The sequence below is a fragment of the Pholcus phalangioides genome, unplaced genomic scaffold, assembly GCF_987345545.1.
Source record: "Pholcus phalangioides strain wild (caught in Gottingen) unplaced genomic scaffold, Ppha-v1.0 ptg000020l_1, whole genome shotgun sequence".
In the NCBI taxonomy this organism is placed as follows: Eukaryota; Metazoa; Arthropoda; class Arachnida; order Araneae; family Pholcidae; genus Pholcus; species Pholcus phalangioides.
The window spans coordinates 14,396,761-14,405,070 of NW_028301613.1; the positions used below are offsets into that span (position 1 = coordinate 14,396,761).

The window sequence follows — 8,310 nt, forward strand, 5'->3', positions numbered from 1 at the left end:
TTCCATTGTGTTGGTGCTTCGTTTCCCAGCGTTATTTCTGAAGCATTTGCAACTGGTCTGCTGGTGAGAAACATGTGCAATATATCAGTTCGTTTTCTTAATTTCCAGTAGAATTTCCTTTGGTTGTGGTATCTTGTATGCTAGCTGGCTACGTGGAATCAGCTGTTCTTAATTTCTGAAAAAAAGAAAAGCCCCCCCCCCCCCCTCTCTCTTGAACGTGAAATGAAAATTTCGACAAAAAAATCTGGATCTATGAAAGAGTGAAACTTGTGAAGAAATTGAATATGTCGAGTTACTTTTGGAGATGGTTGCAAAAAAATATAATAAAAATAACTCTGTAAATATATAAACAGTATTGTTCGCAGAAAATCTTACAAATTTGTTTTTAATTTTCTTCTTTTTCTCGTCATTTGTAAAATAATCGTAAGAATCCTGAAGAGAGAGAGAGAGAGAGAGAGAAGGAGAGACTAAAGAGGCAAAGTCATATTGGATAATTTAATCCAATATGACTTTATAATTTTTCCAATATATATCTATAGAATTTTTCCAATATATATCTATAGAATTTTTCCAATATATATCTATAGAATTTTTCCAATATCAAAAAATCGCAATCTCACGTGACCTTTCTTTGTTTTCTTCATATTCAGATTACTTTTAATATAATCCGAAAGTTACATAAAAATTAATTAATTCAGAGAGTTTTCGAGTTACGGCTAAATAAAAACTATGCTGTGATTCGGTCTCTCGAAAGTCGTATAAACGGGGTGCTCTCTCTCTCTCCACTGTATTTGTTTTCTTTTCTTCATTCCCCCTCTCTTCGGATCTGGAGACCACCCAATGTCCGAATTGGACTGGTCTTGTGCTACTACACTGATGTTTATCTATATTGCTCTAAAACAGAATGCTTCAAACTCGGCATCCGATGACAACCCGGTAACTTTTCGAGTAATCTCGTTTCTACTCCAGGGTTATATAACTAAATCGTTTCACTTTAATGAGCATAAAAAAAAAAAAATCAGTAAATGGTGATATCCTTGGCCTCCACCATCCCCCATCTGTTCTTTGTCTGACTCTTTATGAGAGCAAAAGACCTATTCCAGAGAAGTCGGTCCCTGGAAAACTTATCTTTTCAGTTGAACTTTCCTTTTCGGGGAAAAAAAAAGATCTGTCATAAAACATCGATCTCACAAATGATGGAATCTTTTTCGTGCAAGTTTTTTGACTTCCTTCATATTCGTTTGAAGCTGAAGCTGCTTCAGGAAATCAGAAAAAGGGCTTTGCCCCACCAGTGGTCATTTTTTATCTTCACTGGTGGGGCAAATAGAAAAGCTAGTGGGGCAAAATCCCCCCCCCCCTCCCCAGTTAACATGTTAAAAAAAGGTCTGATGGAAGGGCTGTCAGATCTAGATGACGGATCTGCCCAGAGCTAATATAACCTCCTAATAATGGTTATATAGGAGGTCGTGCCTGTACCCGTTTGGATACAGGGCTACATACCGTAACTAGGCTGGGGTCCCGAGCCGGATAAGAGGCTCCAAAAAATTTACACTTATTGTGCATAATAAGGTCATGGCCCTTTCAAGAAGGCGGCCCCCCCATGGAAAAGTCTGCCCCAAAGGCACACTACGGCCCTGGGTTATAACCGAACTCGACTGTACTTATATGGTATCACATAAAAAAAATTGCGCTATTTGGTCATGAATTGGAGGAGCGGTCAAAAATGGGTTAATAAAGTCACACATTTGAAATAGAATTACACAATGTTACTTCGATGACGTTATCAAGCTGTAATATTAACCATTGTCTACTTTTTTTTTTCAAGCCGAGCACAACTCAGGTCTATCGCCATGGGAAATTTACTACCTAGTGAGTTGTGCGGGAAGTTTAAGTATGTGTAACTAACAGTCTGAGTGCGTATCTATTGTAGTGTATAATTTTTAGTGCTGCCATCTATATCTCAGAAGTGAAGTGTGATGACTGAATATTTGTATACTGTTGCTCTCTGTGGCAAGACTTTTAACGGGGAGATCGGCCCGCATTTGCCCCATGAAGTTGGGAACCACAGAAAACTAACTCTAGCCGACCACCACTGCAGCGGCGATGGGGTTCGAACCAGGAGTCCATCACTATGACCACTCGACCAATATCTACAATGATTCCAAAGGGGGAGGTCAGCGCGAACGCTAACCCCGCTACCAAAAATTATGCGCCCCAAGCAACCGCAATTTGCGGATGTGGCGGGATTCAGCCAACCTGAGTGCAATCAAAGCTGCATTAAGAGTCCTTTCAATAGGCCGCTTAAAAGGCGCCTTTCAAGCGGCTTTGAGTGCAATGGAAGGCCTCGTCCCGGGAGAGCCGCCTCCTTGATCACGGCATCTCCAGCGCCAGGTAAGTATGCTAAACTTAGGTTTGCACAATTACTCGTGCAATATTATCTTAACAAAACTTTAAGAGATAAAGAAGATATCACAAATTATATTTATTATGTAAATTTTTTTTCAAATTAAAATATATTGATTGAGTTTTAGAACTCTTTCATTAACTTATAATCTAGAACTATTTCACTTGCATTTTACCATCGCCACTCACAACTGGCTTGTTAACGTTTTTACGCAATAGATGGCAGTGCGTCGAATAGCCGTAGTTGAAGCCAGTTTTTTTGGGCCGCGTGAACCGAATTGGGTCATTGCGCGTCGGCAGAAACGTGTTACATAATCACGCTAAGCGTTTGTGTTTTCCTAGCTTGGAGCATCACCTCAGGGCGACCATAAATTATATGGCCCTGGCCTCAGCCACTGTAAACCTTCAGCCATAAGTAAACTTTCCCGCCCTGATCTGATGCGCCACGCTAGGAAAACACAAACGCGTAGTGTGATTATGTAACACGTTTCTGCCGATGCGCAATGACCCAATTCGGTTCACGCGGCGCAAAAAACCTGCTCGTAGGAAAACCCGGCTTAACGACGACGGTAGTCTTGTATCAGGCTTTTTGGATCACGTGATATTTCCCTTTTTTTTTTGAGGGACATACAAGGTAACCAATATGGCGACTTCCTGTACGATTTATGAAAGAAACAAATCTAAATTAAGGAAACAGAAATAAATCATTTCTCTTTTTAATGGGAGCTAGAAATTTCGAAAATTATTTTTAAGTTCAAGTTATCGATCTACCTATTTTTCCTTCAAAAAATGTTTGAATAAAGCTGCGGTTCTTCGATGTAATTTATATGGGCCTATAATTAATTTCAAAACATCCTAAACTATATGGATTGATGCCAAGGGGCGTGGCCAGAAATTTCGTTCGGGGGGGGGACCAAAGTGACAGAACAATGGATTTGGCCATCTTTTCCCCCCCTTTTTTCAGTCATTTTCTCACATTTCGGGGGGGGGCCCAGACCCCCCCTCGCTACGCCCTTGATTGATGCAATTGGATAAGACAATACAGAGACATTAATTCTCATTTTCCCGCTTAAGATATAAAAATTTGAAATCAGTTATTGCATAGATATCCACCTCAAAAGTGGGTCTGCCTCATTATTCTATATTTAATTTTCTAAGCTTCGTATCTCTAGCGAGGTCAATATTTCGAAATCAAAAATTCAATTTTTAAAATTACTGATGTGGTGTTTGTCCTCAGAGTGATGCTAATGATTCTGACGTCTATTCGAAAAGCCTCATAAATGAAAGAAGTGATTTCAGCCATCACCTCCTAGAGATAGAAGACCTCTGCAGTGTTTGCTATAAACGTCATTCAGACTACCTAGCAAGTTTGCCACACAGCATCGTATTTCGTTTCTTCTTATTTTGGCGTCGAATCTTCCTGATTGCCTCACACAAGCCGCATAGTGATTGGATGTGGGGCATAGAAATCGCCAATTCTGAGCTCGATCATTTCTTTTCCTCACAACATTGATACTGGCACGAGCAGGGATTTTTTTTCCCCTGAATATTCTGAGGGAAAATAGACTACTTACTGACATCACAAGCAGAGTGCGGAGGCCTTCTATCTCTAGAAGGTGATGTTTCAGCATGGATGAGATGATTCCAAAATTAATGAAAGATAATTCTAGAATTAATGGAAGAAAATATGTAAGATAATTTCAGCATTGGTAAAAAAGTGATAATTCCGAAATTAACGAGAGAGATAATAAAATTAATGAAAGATAATTCCAGAAAGGAGGGAGAGAAAGAAAGAGAATTCCAAAATTATTAAAAAGCGAGAATTCCAGAATTAAGGAAAGAGATAATTCCAAAATCCATGAAAGAGGTAATTTCAGCATTAATGAAGTGATAATTCTAAAATAATTGAAAGTGATAACTCCAGCTGAATTAATGGGAGATCATTTGAGAATAAATGAAAGATAATTCCAGATTGATGAAAGTGGTAATTCCAAAATTAATGAAAGCGGTAATTCCAGAATTAAAGCAAGAGATAATTCCAAAATTAATGAAAGAAACAAATCCAGAATTGATGAAAGCAATTATTCCATAAGTAATGAAAGAAATAATTAATAAAGGAAATAATTTCAGAAAATATTAATGAAGGAAAATCCAGAATTTTACAAAAGCTGTAGTGAAATACTCGAAATTGAAATAATAATCTTAAAAGAGAAAATTATTTTGCGTGTTTCTCATTTATTATTTTTCTATCTAGCTCAGGGGTTCAACCAGGCGCGTCATTTGGGTAACCTTGGCTTTTTAAAATGCACTAAAAATGGTATATATACACACTCACACATAGGGGCAGTGCGACTCGTGCAGTTGAACTGTACTCTCTCCAGTAATATAAGCTCGATGATTTATACCCTTCTATCATTGGTTTGAGAATATAATTCTTATAATTTGCAAGTCTGAGATGCAGATATGCTCTCCCCACAAACTTTCCTAAAAATGCCATAGGCGCTCTTTGAATCGGGTCAACCATCCACAGTTCGCAGTGAAATCACCTTGATTGAGACTTTTTGCGAAATCTTTTGCTTTATTTTTAATTATTGGTCCTGATAATGGGATTGAGTGAGAATGAGCGGATTTCAACCACAAAACAGTTGCTTCTTCTACATCGCTGAAGTCTGATTTTCTTACGTGTTTTCTGTTTGGTTCATAAAAACATTCAAATGCTGACAAAGCTTTTTCTTTTTTTTGGTAAATGTTGGCAATCCGTGCAGTTCCATATTCTTCAAGTTTTACCTGATTCTAGTTTTTCAAAATTTCAATTTTTGATTTTAAAGTTAAAGTTTGTGTGGAGCCATTGTATTCACGGCCGTCAATACTCACAATGAAAAACAAATGACATTTTCAGCGTCTAACCAGGCTTTAGCTATTTTTCTTTTACTCCTTTTCCAAAAAATCGTAAAAATGAGTTCCGCTGAAAACGCTCATGCAACACAAAATAGATAAGATATTTTTATCCCTATTGTATGTTGGACACTTTTTTTATTGGATCCACACTTTTTTTTTACCATGAATAGAATGTAAAACCTTCACCCTGGAAGCGCCACTAGAATGATAAGCCAGCCAACAGGTTTCAAACACTCTCACCATGATGCATAACAGGGACCCATTATAGAGAACGAAGTGTTGTCGAAATGCCCCCACAAACAAGTGTCAAAAAATTCTTAGAACTGGTAACACACGGGCAATTGTAAAAAAGCGGAGTTAAGCCAAACATGTACCGAGTTAGTTTTCCCTACATTGAAATTAGTATTGTACCAACCAAGGGAATAGTAGATGTCAAGTTATCGAGATTCCACTGTATTTTTCATCATTGCGTCGTTTTTTGCAGATGATGCAAGTCTAAGTTGTGCTTTTTGTTCACTTCAGTTTCAATCATTTTTGAACGTTTGATTCTGCTTCTTTCACCAGAATTTACCCATTTCATATTTAAAATGTGTTTCTTTTCGAGTTCGCTCTTGAGTATTACCTCAGTTTGATTGAACATACTACGAGATGATTTCTTTTGCTGCGTAATTCTTAGAATATTTATTAGAAATTCTAAGAAATTTAAGTGATTAAAAACTATAGAAGAATAATTAAACTATTAGAAATTTAATAGAATGGTTCTATATTAACAAAAAATTCCATCTGAGTACATTTTCTGTTTTCACTCCCTATTTTTCACTCATTTCGTCACTTTTCCTTGATCGTAGACACCCTGAATTTACTGGTGGCTTTTGCGCCGCAACTCCTGACGGTGAAGACAGATTCGTCATAATTGTTTGTCAGGAAAAATCGATGCAACTTAAAAAATAAGTAAGGAACACATAAATCAAAGGAGTCAACCTTTTTTCATAAAAAAAAAAAAGCTGGAAACAGCAATTGAAGGTTTTTTCGTTGTTCTGCGGATGAGCGGCAATTCACAGTTTGATCCCATTTTATACATCCCGAATCCTGGGAAAGAGTCTCAAGCTAGTTCCATTTGTGGCCACAAGAAATAAAATTGCAGGGACGACAAACGATGTTATCGGAAAGTTAGCTTCTATTGTGATGCAACTTCAAAGTTTCTCACGAGAAAATTGTTTTTGGCACAAGACTCAGAATTGAATTTCTGCATTTTTGTAGCAGAATGTAGCAAACGTCAGACATTGTAGCAGCTTGTAACAGATCCCCCCCCCCCCGCATAGTTTGAGAATGCCAAAAAGAGTGACCTAAAGAGAGATACCACGTCAGTGAGTGACGTCGATGTCGGTGAGCATCCAAAAGAACAATTTAGAGCAGTGGTTTTCAACCTTTAGAATCCTGCAGCCTGGTTGGAATTTTTTCTTTGAGTAGAAAGTCTGGACATAAACATGACTAATTGGAAATTAACGAGGGAAAATAGAACAAATTAGTCACAGCAAGGTTTCACTGATGCCAGGTGGTGGTTGAGAAACTGATTTAGTGACCGAAACATCGTAAATGATCAAAAGAGTGACTTAGTGAGCAACCAAGAAAGTGTGCAAGCATATGTAGGGTTCCCAGCAAAATCTGCATCATTTCCCCGACCAAAAGCACGTACACACTGTCACGCTCATAATAATTCTAAACCATCCAATATCACTCTAAATTATCACCCCCCCCCCATATTCATGGGGGTTACATTCTGGGGGTGGGGAAAATACGGGAAATCGGCAAACAACTGAAAACAGTTTGTTTATCTCGTTTCTTGAAAATCATGAGAAGAGCAGGGTGACGCAAAAGTATGAGGGAATGTAAAAGAGGATGTAGCGATTGATTGTTGGTAATGTTTTCTGAAAGAACATTGTGATTCCTGTTTGTCATTTCTTCATATCATCAAGTATGTTGGAGCATGTTGACAAGAGTACCTCTACCAATTTTTCTACATGTGACGAACATACCCTCGAGGGATCGAAACTTTTTAGCAGAAAAAAACCCCTGCATTTTCGGTATGAGAAACACATGGATTGCATAGGCCAGTGATCGGCAAACTCATTACTCAATAGAGCCAAATATCAACAGTGCAAAGATTGAAACTTCTTTTGAGAGCCAAATTTTTCAAATTTAAACTATATAGGTAGGTGCATTGTTATTAACTTAATTAAGGTACTCCTAAGCTGGCTCTTTGCTAAACATGTCCTCAATCTGATTGAGGTACGTTTGCTGAGGTCGACCCCTTCCAACTCTCAATTCACACTCGTCTTGTATACTTGTTTCCTCTATCTCTTTTCATTCATCCTCTCTATATATCCAAATCATCTCAACATACCTTTTTCAATTCTCGACACTACATCTTCTTTCACTCCACAACGCTCCCTAAAATTAACTGAATAAACTTTACTTAAAGTTTATTAAGCTATTATTTTACTTGTTGTCTTACAGATATCTGGCTCCCTTCTCTGGGATATGTGCGGAAGACAGGTTCACTGTAAGCTCGTCCGATGAGATGTTAGCCGGAGGACGTCCTCGATGAAAGACTAAGGAGGGCAGTCTTGTGGGGCAGAGGCCCCAGAAACATCATATTCGTATGGTTGCTGTGGTGGATAGCTTCAGCAGCGATGACCGATGTTGGATGCAGATAGAGAGGTGGCCGCGGGAGAGTCACATGAGAGGTGGAGGCCCAGGAGCATCGTCTTCAGAGAGGTGGAGGCTAATATTTTCCACCACCCGACCCTTACAAAATCAAATTGTGTATATAATCTTGCACACAATACCAGTTTCCTTGGAAATCTCACAGAGATAAATCATTCTTCAACATATAAAGGTTTTCTACCCATCTGGTATTGGCCTTTGTTTTCAACAATGGAAAGGAGAGTCTCTCCTCTTTAGAGAGATCCCTTCATTTATTTACTCAGAGAGCAGATTGTTCCTTGG

The 8,310-nt window shown here is 38.3% G+C and overlaps 1 pseudogene; it reads right to left on the bottom strand.

The window, feature by feature from the left end:
* Positions 1 to 2,169: 2,169 nt before the first annotated feature.
* LOC149071054 (U1 spliceosomal RNA) lies at positions 2,170 to 2,399 on the bottom strand (annotated as a pseudogene).
* Between the last annotated feature and the right edge of the window lie 5,911 nt (positions 2,400 to 8,310).